At 40.7% G+C, this 21,255-nt stretch overlaps 2 pseudogenes; both read left to right on the forward strand.

Moving 5' to 3' along the window:
- LOC128578337 (uncharacterized) lies at positions 1–763 on the forward strand (annotated as a pseudogene).
- A 17,933-nt stretch (positions 764–18,696) lies between these two features.
- On the forward strand, positions 18,697–19,135 carry LOC128578339 (40S ribosomal protein S14-like; annotated as a pseudogene).
- The last annotated feature ends 2,120 nt before the right edge of the window (positions 19,136–21,255 follow it).

The following is a 21,255-nucleotide window of genomic DNA, read 5'->3' on the forward strand; positions in this document are numbered from 1 at the left end:
ATGCAGGATATACGTACTGTGGGACTTGTGCTGCCCATGCTTACAAGCAAGTGTATTACCTGGAGAATTTTCATCCTTGGGCCTTTTCATCATGTGCCCCTCTCTAGATGTACACTTTCCAGTGTGGATATATACAGGACACCTCTCTATGACCTTTGTATTGACCAAAAGATTCACAGAGAACTATGGAAGACAGGAATGTTTGAACGTGTGTCTCTGTAGACAGATAAAAATGAACACAGCATTGAAATGCATTTGCCTTATACAGCTAAAGCCATGGAAAGCCATAAGGATGAGTTTACCATTATTCCTGTACTGGTTAGAGCTCTGAGTCAGTCAAAAGAACAGGAATTTGGATAACTCTTCAGTAAATATCTAGCAGATCCCAGATATTTTCGCCTATAGCTTTTGAAAGTGGTTTCACTTTGAAACCACTTTGTGGTTTCTTCTGATTTCTGCCATTAGGGTCGTTAAAGGTACTATGATGAATCCCAGGGGGACATTTATAGATCCATTGAATACCTAGATAAAATTGGTATGAGTATTACAGAACAATTAGACCCTGTATCTTTCAGCAATTACTTGAAGAAATACCATAATACTATATGTAGAAGACATCCCATTGGGTGTTATTAAATGCTATCACAGAGCCAGAAGAAGGGAATGAATATGAGCTTTTCCTTTTTGAATTATGCACAGTCAAGCCAGTGTAGAAACTGGCAAGACAGCAAGTAATGCAGCTGGAGCATTCACGGTCCACTGAAGTTCTGAATCCTCAGGGATGCTACCTGCACGTTCTCATATTCTGTCCAGGGCCCCAGCCTAGCCTTTACCAAGATACTGGTCCTACTTTGGGGAGATCTTGAAACCTCAAACTAATAGAACTTTCTTCTTTTCTAATAGGTGTAGTCCTTCCTTAATTTCAACTCATTAAAAAATGTGTTATATGGGCAGCGCCTGTGGCTCAGTGAGTAGGGCGCAGACACCATATACTGAAGGTGGCGGGTTCAAACCTGGCCCCAGCCAAAGTGCAACAAAAACTACCCAGGCGCTGTGTAGGTGCCTGTAGTCCCAGCTACTTGGGAGGCTTAGGCAAGAGAATCACCTAAGCCCAAGCGCTGGAGGTTGCTGTGAACTATGACACCATGGCACTCTATTGAGGGCAACAAAGTGAGACTCTCTTAAAAAAACAAAAAAAAGCGGGGCTAACTGAAGCCAGTTTTCCACAGAGGCTCCCATCCAGAAGGAAAGTTAAAGGATAGAAGTTTAGTAAGTAACCTGGTGAATTAGAGCTGAGCCAAGACAGAAGGTTGAAGAACACACATCAACCCTGCTGAGGCGAGCTGTGACCCCAAGGATACAAACAAAAGGAAAAAAAATCCATTGCCAAGTGGATGGGAGTCCCCTCCCCCATGAGAACAGCTCGGAGTACTCCATACAAACAAGCGAGCAGAGTTCAAAAGTCCTCTCATTATATCCCACGGGAAAGACCCTCTAAAAACTGAACCTACTTCCCCTACTAGGGTGCCATGGCACTCTCCTACCAGGCATAAAACTGTATTAAACTGTATATATTCTCTGCCTACAATTCTGAACTCCCAGCATTCCCCTCCATTCTCACTCCGAGGTCTGGAAGCCTGTCCCGCAGGAGTCCAGATTCTTGGGTATTTTCTCGAGAGGTGTGGACAGGGCATGGACTGCTGCTGGTCAGTGCTGATTCTGCAGCACAGGAATAAGGAAAAGACGGTCACCTGAGAGGGAACCATATCTGAGCGGCAGTGCCCCAAGGCACAGAGCAGCAGCCGCAGCAGCAACAATAGGGCTCACATCCCTGGATATTCTGGAGTCACACGCCCTGCCTCTCTGGGCAACCAGAGGAGGCCAGGCATCTTCTCTGGTGGCAGCCACTGGCGGAACAGATCTGGGACAGAAATGCGGGCCCCATGAGTAAAAGGTTTGCCTGAGGCAGTGCAGCCCTGGGCAGAGTGCAGAGATAGAATACACATGCCCAGAGCCGGCAGATTCCCAGGGTGGGGCTGACCCAGAGACCACTTTAATGAGCCTAAGTCACACCCGGCCCTCAGGGGATCCTAGCTGAGATAAAGGAGGGAAGGCAGAGGCTGGAAGTGACAGCTAATTATCCTGCCCCAATACAAACTGCACCTGAGACCAGACAGCAGCACAGACCGGGCCTGAGTTGCAGTTTTGTGAACTCAAACAGCATCTTATCTGCAGAGGAATATAGCCAGGACAGAAACAAATTTTGTGAAGTTGTTCTGTTCTGTCAGCAACATCAATCAGGGGTGGGGCTGGAACTGAGTGAACCGCCCCAGCCTCCATTAAGCACTCGAGGTTATCAGGCCTCACTTCCCCCTGCCAGATAGTGGCGGAGAGCAGCAGCCTGGCAGAGGAGACAGAGATCTCCCTGTGATTCAGGCAGGCACAAGCCCCTAGAGCAGGGGTCCTCAAACTGCGGCCCGCTGAGGAAATTCATCTGGCCCACTGGGTGTTTTTGCCGCAGCTGCCTGTCCTGCTTAGCAGCTGACTCATCCTGGGCACACAGTGCGCATGAGTGGAATGTGCACCACCTCTCCAACTCCCCTCCTTGTCTCTGTCTCTCGACTTCTCTCAGTCTCGGGAGTTATAGGATGAGTCACAAGCTTGCCTGTGCAGACCCTGCTGCTACCTGAGGACTGAGGTAAGAACAAGTTAGGATTTATTTTTTTAGAAGTTAGGAGGTCTATTTTTTTTTTAATTTTGCAGTTAGTAGGGCCTTTTTTGCGGTGAAGGTGGGGCCTTTTTTCTGAAGTTAGGAGGTCTCTTTGTTTTGCAGATGGGGGTGCCTTGTTTTTGAGATTAGGAGCTTTTTGTTAAGTTGGTTAGTTGGTTGGGGATGGTTTCTAGGGGGGTTGCATCACAGTAATAACACAAATAGCGCTCAGTGCTAATGCAAATTGTCGGTGCTTGGAGGTAATGAAAATGGTCAGCGCTCAGAGGTAATGTAAATAGTGCTCAGTGGTAATGGTAATTTTAATTGCTCAGTGTTAATGCAATGGTCAGCGCTCAATATTAATGCAAATTTTCAGCAGTCATTGTTATTGCAAACAGTCAGAGGTCAGTGTTAATGCAAATGGTCAGTGCTCAGTGTTATCACATGGGAGCCCCAAACTGGTAATCTGCCTAGGGCCCCATGGGAACTTAATCCGGCTCTGCAGACAGCCAAGGAGTAGGAAACCCAATTTAATTGACAGTAAGTGCATTTATATTCTGATTGCTATTCAGTTGTGTTGTATGTTGTATGCTATGTAAGCCCCAGTTCACACTGTTGCGATCTCTGAGCAGGGGGAGTTCAGCCATATGCTTGTATGGCTGAACTCACATTAGATTCGGAAGAAAAAAGGCATACCCTGATTGCATGGGTCTTCTCACCCATGCAGATTCCTGTGCGAGTTCACAGATGGCAGTGCGGTTCGCACAGGGTAGTGTGAACTGGAAAGGTGGTGGAGGAACCGGTTCTATAATCATGCCGGTTCCTACATCACACCAGTGTGAGCAGCAGGTAAAAGCAGATTTCCACCAATAAGGGCACTGGTGAGGCTGAAATGATATGGAATGGCAAGGCTGTATTGATGGGCAGTGCAGTCTATATGTCTCTGTGTGGGCAAAGTTATTGCTGGTATATTGTTTATATAGTGCTGTATATATAAATATTGGTATTTTACTAATAGCAATTTTGAATCCCTAGAAAACGATGATATCAAGAAAGAGAAAAATTGTCTCAGAGTATAGGATATTCAAAGAACAGTGGACTTATGATTACTTTTTTATGCAGTACAAGGAAAGAGCTGTGTGTTTGATATGCCAGAATATAGTGTCTGTGTTCAAAGAATACAATTTGCATCAACACTATCAAACTCAACACAAAGATAAATATGGTCAGAAAAGTGAGAAAAGATAAAATATTAAAACTGAAAAATACATTGACAACTCAGCAAAATACTTTTGTGAAGTAGAAACAGCTAAATATTTCATCACTGTGAGCAAGTTTTCAAGTTCCCAAGCTAATAGCGTGCACTGGCAGACCATTCGTGGAGGGAGAATTTGTTAAAGTATGCCTTCTTTCTGTTGCCAAAGAGATGTGTCCAGAGAAGCCTGATTTATTTAGTACAGTGAGTCTTTCAGGACCTACAATTACATGAAGGATTGAAGAAATGGGAGACAATTTGCATCAGCATTTGCAAAACTCCGCAAAAAAACTTTTCTATTTTTCCTTGGCACTCGATGAAAGTAATGATGTTCGTGATTCTGCATAACTTCTAATTTCTATTTGTGGGACGAATGACTATTTCGAAGTCACAGAAGAGCTTGCTGCACTGCAAAGCATCAAAGGAACAACTATAGGACGGTATATCTATGAAAAGGTTTGCCAAACTGTGAATGGTTTGGAGCTGGACTGGGCTAAACTAGCCAGTGTGATTACAGGATTGAATGGCAGATCTATCCTTAGATCTCTGAGTGTTCTCCATATATCTTTCCAAAAGGAATGTATTAATTTGCATTCCCACCAGCAGTGCAGAAGTGTTCCCTTTTCTCCACATCCAAGCCAACATCCCTGGTCTTGAGATTTTGTGATATAGGCTAGTCTCAGTGGAGTTAGATGATATCTCAAAGTAGTTTTGATTTGCATTTCTCTGATAATTAAAGATAGATCTGCCATTCAATCCTGTAATCCCTCTGCTGGGCATATACCCAGAAGACCAAAAATCACAACATAACAAAGATATTTGTACCAGAATGTTTATTGCAGCCCAATTCATAATAGCTAAGTCATGGAAAAAGCCCAAGTGCCCATCGATCCACGAATGGATTAATAAATTGTGGTATATGTACACCATGGAATACTATGCAGCCTTAAAGAAAGATGGAGACTTTACCTCTTTCATGTTTACATGGATGGAGCTGGAACATATTCTTCTTAGTAAAGTATCTCAAGAATGGAAGAAAAAGTACCCAGTGTACTCAGCCCTACTATGAAACTAATTTGGGGCTCTCACATGAAAGCTATAACCCAGTTGCAACCTAACAATGGGGGGAAGTGGGAAAGGGAGGGGGGGTAGAGGGAGGGGGATCGGTGGATCATACCTGTGGTGCATCTTACAGGGGTATTTGCGAAACTTGGTAAATGTAGAATGTAAATGTTTTGGCACAGTAACTGAGATAACGCCGGAAAGGCTATGTTAACCATTGTGATAAAAATGTGTCAAATGGTCTATGAAGCGAGTGTATGATGCCCCATGATCATATCAATGTATACAGTTATGATTTAATTAAAAAAATAAATAAATAAACTAGCCAGTGTGACAACTGATGGTGCTCCTTGCATGGTGGGGTCTAAGAAAGGAGTAATTGCTCACATTAACCAAGAGATGGACAAACATAACCATTCTCATCCAATAGCCATACACTGCCTCATCCACCAACAAGTGCTGTAGTAAATCACTGAAGTGGGACTCTGTTATAAAAATTGTGGTATCTTGTGTTAACTTCATTAGAGCTAATACACTAAACCACAGACAATTTCAGGAATGTCTGAGCTAAATGTTACCTATGAAGATGTTCTGTACCACACAGAAGTTCGTTGGCTGAGTCAAGGGAGAGTTTTGAAACATTTTTATGACTTACTTCCACAGATTACAGCTTTTCTGCTTTCAAAAAACAAAGAAGTACCAGAGATCAATGATGCAGAATGGAAATGGCACCTTGCCTTTCTGACGGATGTAACAGAGCTACTCAACAGTTTCAGTGTGCAACTTCAAGGAAAGGGGAAGGTCATCTGTAATATGCAATCACATGTGAAAGCATCTGAAGTAAAATTAGGCCTTCTCATCAAACAAGTGAAGAAGAAAAATTTCTGCCATCTCCCCACAACTCAAAATCTGTTAGCAGAAAATCCATTGGTTGCATTTCCAAACAAAACGTGTGGATTCACTGGAAAAGTTGCAAAAGGAGTTCCACTTTAGATTTAAAGAGCTTCATCTCCATGAATAAGACATACAGCTTTTCTGTAACCCCTTTTCTATTGACATTGAAAATGTGGATACAATTTACTTAATGGAACTAGCTGAACTGCAGAATTGTGACTCTCGGAAAGACACATCCAAGTCAAGCAGCCTTCCTAATTTCTCTGCATTTCTCCCCTCTAAGACATATCCTAATCTCAGGAACCATGCACTCATAATGGCAACCATGTTTGGCAGCACTTATGTCTATAAACAGACTTTTTCCAGAATGAAACATGTGAAATCTCCAACCAGATCTAGACTTGCATCACTTGTTACAACCAGCAGTGACAAATATGGAACCAGACACTGATCATCTCACTAGCCAAAAGCAGACCCATACTTCCCATTGAAATACAGGTAAGTTTGTTGATTTAACTTAACTTGTTCTTCATTTTAAATATTGTATTTGTTCCCGTTTTCTTTTTTTACTTGAAAATAAGATATGTGCAGTGTACATAGGAATTTGTCCATAGTTTTCTTTAAATTATAGTCCAGCCCTCCAATGGTCTGAGGGACAGTGAACTGGCCCCCTGTTTAAAAAGTTTGAGGACCCCTGCCCTGGAGTATCTACTCATTAGAAGGAACTGGGTCACAGCCCTGCGGGGTTATCAGTTATCAGTGACTGGGTGTAACAGAGGTGGAAGGTGGGAATGAGGCATCAACCCTCCCAGACTAATCTATTTTCTGGGTGAGTCCTCCTGACCTCACGGAGTACCAGAGCAAAGTCATTCATGAGTTGCCAGCAGACCCCTGCGATCTAGTTGCCAGAGACCTTTTGAACTCTCTCACCTGAGACAGGTGCTGACTGAGACAATTGATTTGGACCTCTTGAACTGGGCCAATCACCAGAGGACTATCCAAGTAGTACCCTGGGTGTGTGGTTGTGAGGAGGATTGGTTTTCCATTTCAAATGCTACCTGTGGAGGGCAGGGTGACTTAATTGCTGGTATTTCTCCACAGCTGAGACTTCAACCCAGAGTGACTGATTCACTAGGGTCGGACAGAGACCAGCTGAAACAAGACAGAGCCACTTAGCCCCACCACACTAAGCAGGTCCCCAGTTTCTCAGGCCATGGAACTGTACAGGTCCTCAGCAAAGCTCCAAGGGAAAAGGTACAGACACCAGTCCCAGCTTTTGGGCAAACGGCTTGTTAATCACTACTCCTAGAGCCCCCAACCTGACTTCTCTTTATCTGTTAATCTAGTCAAATGGTGTAAAATAATCATGGGACGGAATCAGCGGAAAAACTCTGGTAACATGAATAACCAGAGTAGATCAAAACCCGCAAGGAAAAATATGGCAGACACAACTGAAGACTCCATTCATAAACAGATGGCCAAGATGTCAGAAATCGAATTCAGAATTTGGATTGCAAACAAGATTAACAGAATGGAGGAAAAGTTGGAATTAGAAATTCCAGGAGGAATTCAAAAGTTGTATCAAGAATTCAACGAATTTAAAGACAAAATCACCAAAGATTTTGACACATTGGAACAAGAATTTTCAGCCCTCAAAAATCTGAAAAATACAGTAGAATCCCTCAGCAACAGAATGGAGCAAGCACAAGAAAGGATTTCTGACACTGAAGACAAAGCTTTTGAATGCTCCCAAACTCTCAAAGAGGAAGAGAAATGGAGAGCAAAAACGGATCATTCTCTCAGAGAGCTCTGGGATAATTCAAAGAAAACCAATATTCGCCTCATAGGAATCCCTGAAGGCGACGAAGCAGCTTCGCAAGGCCCAGAGGCTCTTCTCCGTGAAATTATGAAAGAGAATTTTCCAGACATGCCAAGTGATTCTGAAATTCAGATAGCAGACAGTTGCAGAACCCAGGCAAGACTCAACCCAAATAAGACAGCCCCAGGCACATCATAATTAATTTCACCAAAGTTAATATGAAGGAGAAAATTCTGAAAGCAGCCAGACATAAGAAAACCATAGCCCACAAAGGGAAGAATATTAGAATTACTGCAGATCTCTTTGCTGAAACCTTTCAAGCTAGAAGAGGGAGGTCATCGACTCTTAATCTCTGAAAACAAAATAACTTTCAACCCCAGATCCTGTATCTAGCTAAACTGAGTTTCATTTATGATGGAGAAATTAAATACTTTAATGACATTCACATGTTGAAGAAATTTGCCATAACTAAACCAGCTCTTCAGGATATTCACAGACCTATCCTCCACAATGACCAGCACAATCCTCCACCACAAAAGTAAACCCACTCGAAAACTTTTGATCAAACTCCAACTTCCACAGTGGCAAAAGGATTAAAAATGTCCACTGGACTTTTTTGGGTATAATTCTACCAGGATTATCAATATTCTCAATTAATATGAATCGCTTAAATTGTCCTCTAAAGAGGGACAGGGTGGCTGACTGGATACAAAAACTCAGGACAGATATCTGCTGCATACAAGAATCTCATCTTACCTTAAAAGATAAATATAGACTCAGGGTGAAGGGTTGGTTATCTATATTTCAGGCAAATGGAAATCAGAAAAAATTAGGTGTTGCAATTCTATTTGCAGATACAATAAGCTTTAAACCAACAAAAGGAAGGAAGGATAAGAATGGTTACTTCATATTTGTTAAGGGTAATATTCAATATGATGAGATTTCAATTATTAATATTTATGGACCCAACCAGAATGTGCCTCAATTTATAAGAGAAACTCTAACAGACATGAGCAAGTTGACTTCCTCCAGCTCCCTAACAGTCAGAGATTTTAACACCCTTTTGGCAGTTTTGGATAGATTCTCCAATAAGAAGCTGAGCAAAGAAATTTTAGATTTTAACCTAACCATCCAACATTTGGATTTAACAGACATCTACAGAACATTTCATCCCAACAAAACTGAATACACATTCTTCTCATCAGCCCATGGAACTTACTCCAAAATCAATCACATCTTAGGTCACAAGTCTAACCTCAGTAAATTTAAAGGAATACAAATTATTCCTTGCATCTTCTCGGACCACCATGGAATAAAAGTTGAACTCAGTAACAATAGGTATCTGCATACTCATACAAAAACATGGAAGCGAAATAACCTTATGCTGAATGATAGCTGGGTAATAGACGAGATTAAGAAGGAAATCACCAAATTTTTGGAACAAAATGACAATGAATACACGAATTATCAGAACCTCTGGGATACCGCAAAGGCAGTCCTAAGAGGGAAATTTATAGCACTGCAAGCCTTCCTCAAGAGAACGGAAAGAGAGGAAGTTAACAACTTAATGGGACATCTCAAGCAAGTAGAAAAGGAAGAACATTCCAATCCCAAACCCAGTAGAACAAAAGAAATAACCAAAATTAGAGCAGAATTAAAATTGAAAACAAAAGAATTATACAACAGATCAATAAATCAAAAAGTTGGGTTTTTTTTAAAGGTCAATAAAATAGATAAACCTTTGGCTAACCTAACCAGAAGTAGAAGAGTAAAATCTCTAATTTCATCAATCACAAATGACAAAGACAAAATAACAATAGACTCCTCAGAAATTCAAAAATCCTTAATGAATATTACAAGAAACTTTATTCTCAGAAATATGAAAATCTGAAGGAAAGTGACCAATACTTGGAAGCATGCCACTTTCCAAGACTTACCCAGAATCAAGTGGAAATGTTGAACAGGCCTATATCAAGTTCTGAAATAGCATCAACCATACAAAATCTCCCTAAAAAGAAAAGCCCAGGACCAGATGGCTTCATGTCAGAATTCTATCAAACCTTTAAAGAGGAACTAGTACCTATATTACTCAACCTTTTCCAAAATACAGAAAAACAAAGAATACTACCCAACACGTTCTATGAAGCAAACATCACCTTGATCCCCAAACTAGGAAAAGACCCAACAAGAAAATTATAGACCAATACCACTAATGAATATTGATGCAAAAATATTCAACAAGATCCTAACAAACAGAATCCAGCAACACATCAAACAAATTATACACCATGACCAAGTGGGTTTTACCCCAGGGTCTCAAGACTGGTTCAATATACGTAAATCTATAAATATAAATTCAGCACATAAACAAATTAAAAAACAGAGACCATATGATTCTCTCAACTGATGCAGAAAAAGCTTTTGATAATAACCAGCATACCTGCATGATCAGAACACTTAAGAAAATTGGTATAGAAGGGACATTTCTTAAACTGATAGAGACCATCTACAGCAAACTCACAGGCAATATCGTATTGAATGGAATTAAACTGAAATCATTTCCACTCAGATCAGGAATCAGGCAAGGTTGCCCTTTGTCTCCACTGCTCTTTAACATTGTAATGGAAGTTTTAGCCATGGCAATTACAGAAGAAAAGGCGATCAAGGGTATCCATATAGGGTCAGAAGAGATCAAAATTTCACTCTTCACAGATGGTATGATTGCATATGTGGAAAACACCAGGGATTCTACTACAAAACTCTTAGAAATGATCAAGGAATACAGCAGCATCTCATGTTACAAAACCAACATTCATAAATCAGTAGCCTTTATATATACCAACCAACAGTCAAGCTGAAAAAAGAGTCAAGGATTCTATTCCATTCACAGTAGTCCCAAAGAAAATGAAATATTTTGGAGTTTATCTAACAAAGGACGTGAAAGATCTCTAGAAAGAGAGCTATGAAACTCTAAGAAATGCTGACAATGTTAACAAATGGAAAAACATACCATGGTCATGGCTGGGAAGAATCAACATCATTAAAATGTCCATATTACCCAAAGCAATATACAATTTTAATGTAATCCCTATTAAAGCTCCACTGTCATACCTTAAAGATCTCATAAAAATAATACTTCATTTTATATGGAATCAGAAAAACCCTCGAATAGCCAAGACATTACACAGAAATAAAAACAAAGCAGAAGGAATCAAAAACAGAGAGGTGGATGTCTGGAACAGAATAGAGAACCAAGAGATGAATCCAGCTACTTACCGTTATTTTATCTTTGACATGCCAATTAAAAACATTCAGTGGGGAAAAGATTCCCTATTTAACAAAAGGTGCTAGGTGAACTGGCTGGTGACTTGTAGAAGACTGAAACTGGACCCATACCTTTCACCATTAACTAAGATAGACTCTCACTGGATTAAAGATTTAAACTTAAGACATGAAACTACAAAAATACTAGAAGAGAGTGCAGGGAAAATTCTTGAAGAAATTGGCCTGGGCGAATATTTTATGAGGAGGACCCCCCGGGCAATTGAAGAAGCTTCAAAAATACATTACTGGGACCTGATCAAACTAAAAAGCTTCTGCACAGCCAAAAACACAGTAAGTAAAGCAAGCAGACAGCCCTCAGAATGGGAGAAGATATTTGCAGGTTATTTCTCTGACAAAGGTTTAATAACCAGAATCCACAGAGAACTCAAACGTATTAGCAAGAAAAGAACAAGTGATCCCATCTCAGGCTCGGCAAGGGACTTGAAGAGAAACTTCTCTGAAGAAGACAGACTCATAGCCTACAGACATATGAAAAAATGCTCATCATCCTTAATCATCAGAGAAATGCAAATCAAAACTACTCTGAGATAACATCTAAGTCCAGTAAGATTAGCCCACATCACAAAATCCCAAAACCAGAGATGTTGGCGTGGATGTGGAGAAAAGTGAACACTTCTATACTGCTGGTGGGAATGCAAACTAATATGTTCCTTTTGGAAAGATGTTTGGAGAACAATTAGAAATCTAAAAATATACCTGCCATTCGATCCTACAATTCCTCTACTTGGTATATACCCAGAAGACCAGAAGTCACATTATAACTAAGATATTTGTACCAGAATGTTTATTACAGCCCAATTCATAATTGCTAAATCATGGAAGAAGCCCAAGTGCCCATCAACCCACGAATGGATTAATAAATTGTGGTATATGGACCCCATGGAATATTATGCAGCCATAATGAAAGATGGAAACTTTACCTCTTTCATGTTTACATGAATAAAGCTGGAACATATTCTTCTTTGCAAAGTATCTCAAGAATGGAAGAAAAAGTACCCAATGTACCCAATTTCAGTCCTACTATGAAACTATTTATAGCTCTCATATGAAAGCTATAACCCAATTAAAATCTAAGAATATGGGGAAATGGAAAGGGAGGAGAGGGGAGGAGGGAGGATAGGTGGAGGGAGGGTAATTGGTGGGACCACACCTACAGTGCATCTTACAAGGGTACATGTGAAACTTACTAAATGTAGAATATAAATGTCTTAACACAATAACTAAGAAAATTCCAGGAAAGCTATGTTAACCAGTGTGATGAAAATATGTCAAATGGTATTTAAAACCAGTGTATGGTGCCCCATGATTGCATTAATGTACACAGGTATGATTTAATAAAACAAAATATATATATATGCATTATATTAGGTGGCACCTTTGGTTCAGTGGGTAGGGCACCGGCCCCATATACCGAGGGTGGCGGGTTTGAACTTGGCTCTGGCCAAACTTCAACAAAAAAATAGCTGGGCATTGTGGCGGGCACCTGTAGTCCCAGCTACTTAGGAGGCTGAGGCAGGAGAATCGCCTAAGTCCAGGAGTTGGAGGTTGCTGTGAACTGTGACACCATGGCACTCTACCAAAAGTGATAAAGTGAGACTCTGTCTCAAAAAAAAAAAAAAAAAAAAAAAAAAACAGCGTTATAGTTTACGGCAGTGGAAGGAAGGCTGGCATGAAAATATTTTGATCAAAAAAGATGACAATATGAAGGCACCTATAGCTCAACTGACAAGGGCACCAGCCACATACACTTAGGGTGGCAGGTTCGAACCCGACCAAGGCCTGCTAAGCAACAACAACGACTGCAACCAAAAAAAAAAAAAAAATAGCCAGGCATTGTGGTGGGCACCTGTAGTCCCAGCTACTTGGGAGGCTGAGGCAACAGAATCACTTAAGCCCAAGAGTTTGAGATTGCTGTGAACTGTGACGCCATGGCACTCTACCCAGGGCGACAGCTTGAGACTCTGTCTCAAAAAAAAAAGATGACAATAATTTCATCAAATTGTATATAAAACCAGCACATTATACAGCACGATTGCATTAATGTACACAGCTATGATTTAAAAAATATATATATGACAATATAAAGGCCGAGTTGTGGCACAGTTTTTGCGTGTAACTTATAAAGCATTTACCATATCTTAAATTTACACTCTTTGCAGACTTGTGCACGTATATTCCGCTTTCAGAATAGTTTTGCAAATTGTATACAAACAAGAAAAGGTGAAAGCTTTCATTGTTTTTATTTGTAGCTTTTTTTTTTTTTAAGAGACAGAGTTATGGTGTGATTTTTGGTCTTCTGGGTATATGCCCAGTAGGGGGATAGGGAGAAAGGGGAAAGGGAGGGGAGGGAGAGGGGAGGGAGGGGGAAGGAGGGGGATTAATGGGATTACACCTGCGGTGCATCTTACAAGGGTATATGTGAATCCTAGTAAATGTGGAATGTAAAGGTCTTAGCAAAATAACTAAGAAAATGCTACAAAAGCTATGTTAACTAATGTGATGAAAATGTGTCAAATGATCTATGAACCAAGTGTATGGTGCCCCACGATCATACTAATGTACACAGCTATGGGTTTAATTAAAAAAAAAAAAAGAAAGAAAAAAATAAAATGTTAAAATGAAAAAAAAAAAATAAAGAGAGAGTGCTTCCTTCTCTCCACATCCACGCTAGCATCTGCAGTTTTGAGACTTTGTGATGTGGGCCATTCTCACTGGGGTTAAATGATATAGCAGGGTGGTTTGGATTTGCATTTCTCTAATAATTAGGGATGCTGAGCATTTTTTCATATGTCTGTTAGCCATTTGCCTGTCTTCTTTAGAAAAGGATCTATTCATCTCTCTTGCCCAGTGATCTAAGGGATCGTTGGCTCTTTTTATGTTTATTGAGTTCTCTGTAGATCCTAGTTACCAAGCTTTGTCTGATTCAAAATATGCAAATATCCCTTCCTAATATGTAGGTTGTCTGTTTGCTTTGATTGTTGTTGTCTTAGCTGTATGGAAGCATTTCAGTTTTCATTAACTCCCATTTGTTTTATTTTTGTTGTTATTGCGATTGCCATGCCATGTTTTCCTTATAAAGTCCTTCCCCAGGCTGACAGCTTCAGGTGTTTTTCCCACACTTTCTTTGAGGATTTTAATTGTTTTGTGCCTTAGATTAAGGTCTTTTATCCATCTTGAATCAATTTTGTGAGTGGAGAAAGGTGCGGGTCCAGTTTCAGTCTTTTACATGTGGATATCCAGTTCTCCCAGCACCATTTTTTGAATAGGAATTCTTTCCCCTAGTGTATGTTCTTGTTTATCAATGATCAGGTGGCTGTAAGATGTTATTTTCTTTTTATTTTTTTCATTTTAAAAGTCAACTTTAAGATTATGATTCTAGGGCGGCGCCTGTGGCTCAACGGGTAGGGCGCCGGTCCCATATGCCGGAGGTGGCAGGTTCAAGCCCAGCCCCGGCCAAAAAAAAAAAAAAAAAGATTATGATTCTAATTTCTGTGGTTAAAAATGTAAAATATAAAATACACCCTAATATATTTTTACATAAGAGTTGAGGTTCATCTTTTTTTTTTTTTTTTGTAGTTTTTGGCTGGAGGCAGATTTGAACCCACCACCTCCAGTATATGGGGCCAGTGCCCTACTCCTTGAGCCACAGGTGTCACAGCCCCTATGGCCCCTATGGCCCTGGTCTCTATTGCCACAGGAAGGAACCAGGTGTGATGCGGATTAGAAGTACAAGCTTGCAGGAGGCGGACTAACCTTTATTGCAGGGTATCCCCAAGCAACCTCCACAGTAGCCTTTTGCTGGAACAGGTGAGTTACAGGACAGGTGAGGGGAGTATTAGACAATGACTAAGTGCCTAAGGATCACCATAGGCTGGGCTCTTTTTCCGCAAGGAGCATCTGCAGACCAATTAGCGGAGGGTCTGCCCCCCAGCTGCAAATCTTGCTCAGAGGTCACCTGGCTCTTGACGTCCTTTACACACAGGCACTGTCCAAGAGTTGAGGTTTACCATTTTTACCAAAAATTCTACGATGGAATTATTAAAAAACGATTTTCAAATATACCACAGAGCAATAAGTTTAAATCAGACCATTTTGAGTTGTGTAGCCTTTTATCAGCAACTAAAATAGAAAGTATCTGTTGTACAACACAGGTAGTAATTGACTATAACTGGAGATTTATTATATTCTAATATAGATCATTTATAAATGCAATTTCTTTATTAAAAAGTTTCCACCAGGTGGTGCCTGTAGCTCAGTGAGTAGGGCGCCAGCCCCATATACTGAGGGTGGCAGATTCTAACCTGGCCCAGGCCAAACTGCAACAAAAAATAGCCAGCCACTAAAAAGGATAGAGACTTTACATCTTTTGTATTAACCTGGATGGATGTGGAACATACATTCTTAGTAAAGCATCACAATAATGGAGAAACAAGAATCCTATGTACTCAATTCTGATGTGAGGACAATTAAGGTCCTAGTACACGGTGGGCCGTGGGGGATGGGGAGAACTGAGAAAGGGAAGGAGGGAAGGCGGGAGGGAGTGGGGAAACAAGGGGTGTGGTATACCTTTTGGGAGCAGGACACAATTATAATAAGGGTCCTTATCTAACAAAAGCAATCAGTGTAACCTGGTTCTGTGTACCCTCAATGAATCCCCAACAATAAAAAAAAAGAAAAAAGAAAGACTTAAGAGTCTTATTTCAAGCAAATGACAAACAGCTACAGAAAATTTGACTTATCTCCCTTGGGGTTGTAAAGTAGCATCTTCCCATGAAGTAGTGTCCTGAAAAAGGCACAAAGGCGAGTGGAACTGGAGAAGTGAACTGCACTACTGCACAAGAGTCAGATCAACAGATACAGCCATGTCAGAACACAGAAACTTAGAATCTTCTCAGGCCTTGAACTGAGCCCAAGGCATCTGCAATCTCAACAGGAAAGTAGAGTAAAAATATAAAAATTGGTGTTCCTCAAAATGAAGGACTGCCCATGCTAGCAAAGTAGAATTGACTAAATGCCTGAAGCTACAGTGAAATCAACAGCCAACATGTTCCAAATCTTTGTAAAACAATGATCAATGTACCAAACAGGCTCTCTGAGAAAACAAGTCTAAACAACCAGGCATCAGAATCGGGGGACAACTTCATATTTGGGGGGTGGGGGTGGGGGTGTGTGATAGTCCAATACAGAAATTCCCTCTTGAGAACAACCAGAAAGCTTCAAGCTAGGAAGAGAAGAGAAAAGCGTAAATATATCACAGGGTCTGCAATTGACAATTAATAAAAATAAAGGATACTGGCTTCCCCTAAAGTTTGAGATATGTAAAGTAGATAAGGAAATATACTCACAGTGCCAATAATTAAGTATTTAGTGAGTAGAGGTGAAATAGGTCAGACACATCCTGAAAGCCTGAATTATAATGGATTTTGAAAGCAAAACAGCTTTGGATGTAAAAGTTTATAGAAGCTCCAAAGACCAAAATGATAAATTTCAACAATTCAATATCCTAAAATAAGATAGTGTGCTGTCTTTTCAAAAAAAACTACACAAAACCCCCAATCTTACTATTACACACTCTACTTTTTTTTTTCATTTCTTTGAGATAAGGTTTCACTCTGTTACCCAGGCTAGAGTTCAGTGGTGTCATCATAGCTCTCACTACAACCTCCAACTCCTAGGCTCAAGTGGTCCTCCTACCTCGGCCTCTGAAGTAGCTGGGACTAGAGGTGCACCACTATACCCAGCTAATTTTTCTATTTTTTGCTGAGATGGGGTCTTACTCTTGCTTAGGCTGCTCTCGAACTCCTGACCTCAAGCAATCTTCCGGCCTCAGCCTCCTAAAGTGCTAGGATTACCGGCATAGGCCACCACATCCAGAGATGTTCTTGCTAAGGAAATGTCACATTTAGAAGACAAAGTAATTTTCTTAATCATTTACTCCACTGACAGCTAAACATTGCTTGTCCACTTCTCAAACTTATTTCAAGAATCCAGGCTATCTTTCAATTGTATATGTGGCCTGCAAGTGGTATCAGATATGAATGGCCCATCAAGTGCCCCATGAAGTTTGCTACTGCAGGCTATTTTTTCCATAAAGGTAAGACCATTGCTTAGTTGAGTGTGATCGGTTAATGCAAATATAAAACACAGTCCAACTAACAGTTCTTCCTTAGAATTTTCCCATCTGCTATGTGTATAGGACTGCCAGTGCCACGCTCAGAAAAGGAATCTCCTCACACCATGCACAGTGGTAACCTTAAGAAGAGTATGGCGCTCAGGTCTAGCACATCTACATATGGAAACTGGAGATTCCCTGTCTATTTGACTCTGTAAGCTGGCACACTGGGCACATTTTCCAGGCATCCTTGGCCTCATATGTTGAAATTACTAGAAATTATTTTGAGAAGGCCCAAATTGTAGATGGATTACCAAGTCTTATGCATACTTTACCCAAGTGGCAATGGTCTTCATATGGGCAATGCAAGTATGATGAAGTTATTTATTCTACTGATTTTCATCTTTTAAAAGTCCGTATCTGGGCAGTGCCTGTGGTTCAAAGGAGTAGGGCTCTGGCCCCATGTGGCGGGTTCAAACCCAGCCCCGGCCAAAAAAAAAAAAAAAAGAAAAAGTCCTTATCCATGTACACCATTTGGGACACAAAAAGGAGTTTTGCATCTTTTGCAACTGGACCATTTTTGCCACCACAAAAGCAAAGTTTTGTTCATTTGGGTGCCCAGATATCAGGAACCGATCCACACAGTCAACACATAGGCATGCACCTAGGAATTAGTCAATATGTAACAATGTTCAATTGTGTGAAGAGGCACATTCCAGGGCAAGCACCAAAGCCCAGACACTGCCCAATGAACAGAATTCCTTTTGCTCCACGTACAGGAGCAAATAGTTTTCTCTAAGATCATACAATCGCCATTTCCCACTACACGCCATCTGCCTTTAATTTAGTGGATATGACTATAAACCACATCCAGGCATCCTCAGGAACTTGGGTGTGCTAAACCTGACAAAGTGTGATGAGCTGAGAAAGATTCTCTATCTGGAAAGCCTTATCTGGATGATGACTGGATACTTCTCCCACTATCTCTGTGACACCATTAAAGCCAAGTTTACTTCTTAATAGATATACCACTTTAATTTGACAATGAATGTTTCTTTGGGTACTACCAAAATTGATAGTGTCTCACTTGTGACTAGCCTCCTGATAGAAAAATTAGGTTGTAGTAATCTGCCCTTACTTTGTTTCTTTCGCTCTCTCTTTTTTTTTTTTTTATTTCAAGTTAACGTGAGGGTAAAGAGAATTAGGTTACAATGTTTGCTTTTGTTAGGTATAGTCCCTGTTGTAGTTGTGTCCCGCCCCCCAGGAGGTGTGCCATATACCCCTAGCTTTGTTGCTTTCTTGATGTCCATTCACATGTACTAACAAGGCAGATAGAGTCTTTCAAATGGGAAACATTAGGTGGAAGTTTAAGGCAACAGCCAGGAATGAATTCCATAAGGTGACACTGCATAGGGATCAGATCCCACAGTCACTGACACTTGCCCTCAAAACACTCTGTTCTGGCTTTCCAATGCTGAGTCTGGAGACAACGCAGAGAAATGGTACCTCAAAAGGAGAAGGAAAAGAAGGAAGAACAGGCCATAAGCCTTGGACCTCAGGTGGCTAAATGAGAGAATGTATCTGGTGTGTGCCACATCTTTGCATCCTTCAGTGATACCCTGTTCATGTCACTGATCTTTCTGGCAAGGAAACCATCTACTGAGTGACTGGTAGGATGAAGAAGGCTGACCGAGATGAATCATCACCATTTGCTGCCATGTTGGCTGCCCTGGATGTGGCCAGAGGTGCAAGGAGCTGGGCACAACTGCCCTACACATCACACTCCGGGCCACAGGAGGAAATAGGACCAAGACCTCTGGACCTGCCCTCCGAGCCCTGGCCCATTCAGGTATGAAGATGGGGCAGATTGAGGACATTACCCCCCGCCCCTCCAACAGCACCCACAGGAAGGAAGGTTGCTGTGGTCACCGTCTATAAACTGGACACCTCATTATATTTTGTGTTAATAAATTACCTTCATGTAAATTAAAAAAAAAACTGTTCTGGTGATGTGGCTGAGTGGATAGATGCTCTGTACTGCCTGCTAGAGATATTCTAAGGCATATTCTTGGTCAATAAGGATGCCTTTCCAGTGATCTCATTTAATGTATTGAATAGGATTCCCATAGGAAGTATGGAGCATATCTAATACTGAACAAGATCATCATATGCATTGCTACATGTTATTGCTGGATATTAGATTTCAGTTTCTCTTGAAAAAGTTCTCTGGGCATGCACCCAAATGGTTTCTAAGAGTTATACTGTGTTGGCTTGTTGGAAATCTTGGTCAAAGTTAATCTTAACGCTCTGGATAGTCCAATGTTAAACTCTCTATCAAGAGAGAGAGTGCATGGACCTTGGCCTTTCCATCAAAATAAAGTAAACCATATGGTACCACGAAAGCTCTGATTAGGTTTCAACTTTTTCTATATATCAGCCCATCAGATAGTGAGAAAACAGGATAGGTTTTAGATCATCTTGGGACAGCATAATGAACATGAGTTGTAAATCAAGCCTGATGAAGGTAAATAACCTAATTCTATAAATGGAGTGGGATCTGAAGGAAACATTATCATGTTCACCATGACAAACGAGGCCTCTAGTCAAAGTGATGGACTCTGTGTATGTTACAATACCTCAAAGGGTGAGGAGGACTACTGCTCCATTTATCCATCTACCATTAAAGCACATTAAGGCCCCGTGGCTTTTTTCATGAAATGCACGAAACTATTATCAGGTGGTAACATTTCTTTTTTTGTTTTTTCCTGTACTTCTGAGACCATCCTGCCTGGGTTATTTCTTCCCTGGATCTATCAGTTTTATATAAAAAGGACTATTTCCTGGAAAATGCCTACTTCCTTGGCGTTCCCATTTGAGATTAAAACCTATTATAAGGAGGTAAGGGCACAACAAACATGCTCTTGCTTTGTTACTCTTAGCACCCGTTAACAAACCATAAATAGTCTTTCAAATGGGGTAAATTGCATGACAGTTTAACCAAGTGCCACAAGTGAATCCCAAAGGTTATCTCTGACTAGTGGCCAAATTTTTTTGCCACATGTTCTTGTCTGTATAAATGCCAATCACTGGCACTCAAAACTTTCTGTATGGCTGACTCATCCATGTGGAAATGTATTCTGTCCACATTTTAGAAAAGTTTTCTATGGCATATTGATAAAACTGGATTTTAGTAATCTTACTTCATAGATAGGTTCCCATGTAAGATATGAAGTATATCCCATACTTAATAAACCTATGATAAAATGTGCCTTTTTATCATATCCTGTGCAAAACTACGTTATCTGGTATTTCTTAGGCGATCAGATTTTCTTTAAAAGACTCAGTGATTTTTCTTTGGGCACCAGAAAACATAGTTCAAAAAATTATTATTTGAATGTTTAATTCCCAATTCTTTTCAGGGATAATCCTCAAGTCCTGGTCACTCAAATTTCAGACTTTCTACCTACACTAGAAAGTACTCTACCCTTAATTCTTCCATTCAGAATCATGTCATCCATGCAACAGTACCAAGACTATTCCAGTGAAGCTTCAATGTTGTTCAAGTCTCAACTATTCACTTGTGAGAAATCCTGGGAGAGGGAGGGTATAGGCTCCCTTCAGTAGAGTGGTAAACATACATGTACTTTGGGCCTTTAAAGACAAATAAGTTCTGATCCTATGAATGCAGTGGTATCTGAGGAAAGCACTAGTATATCTACCAATGTAAAACAAGGCCCTCTCTCTGTGCAATAGACTATGTGACTGTCATGATATCAGGAACTGTATGAGCAAGGAAGACTGCTGTAGCATTGAGCTGGCGGTACATCACAGCGTGAAGTCAAGTTCCTTTGGCTTTTTCAGAGATATACAAAGCTATTCCAGTGGTATGATCTTTTTAAGCACCTCCACCTTGATTACTTTCTTCATCAATGTATAGATCTCCTTTCACACACACCCACCCCCACAACCTGGTAACCTGCTCTGCTTTACTAACACCTAATAGCTGGGCTGTGGAAGCCTAGTGGGCTCCCAGTTGTCCACTGCTCCCATGGCATTTC

The sequence above is a fragment of the Nycticebus coucang genome, chromosome X (assembly GCF_027406575.1).
Source record: "Nycticebus coucang isolate mNycCou1 chromosome X, mNycCou1.pri, whole genome shotgun sequence".
Classification (NCBI taxonomy): domain Eukaryota; kingdom Metazoa; phylum Chordata; class Mammalia; order Primates; family Lorisidae; genus Nycticebus; species Nycticebus coucang.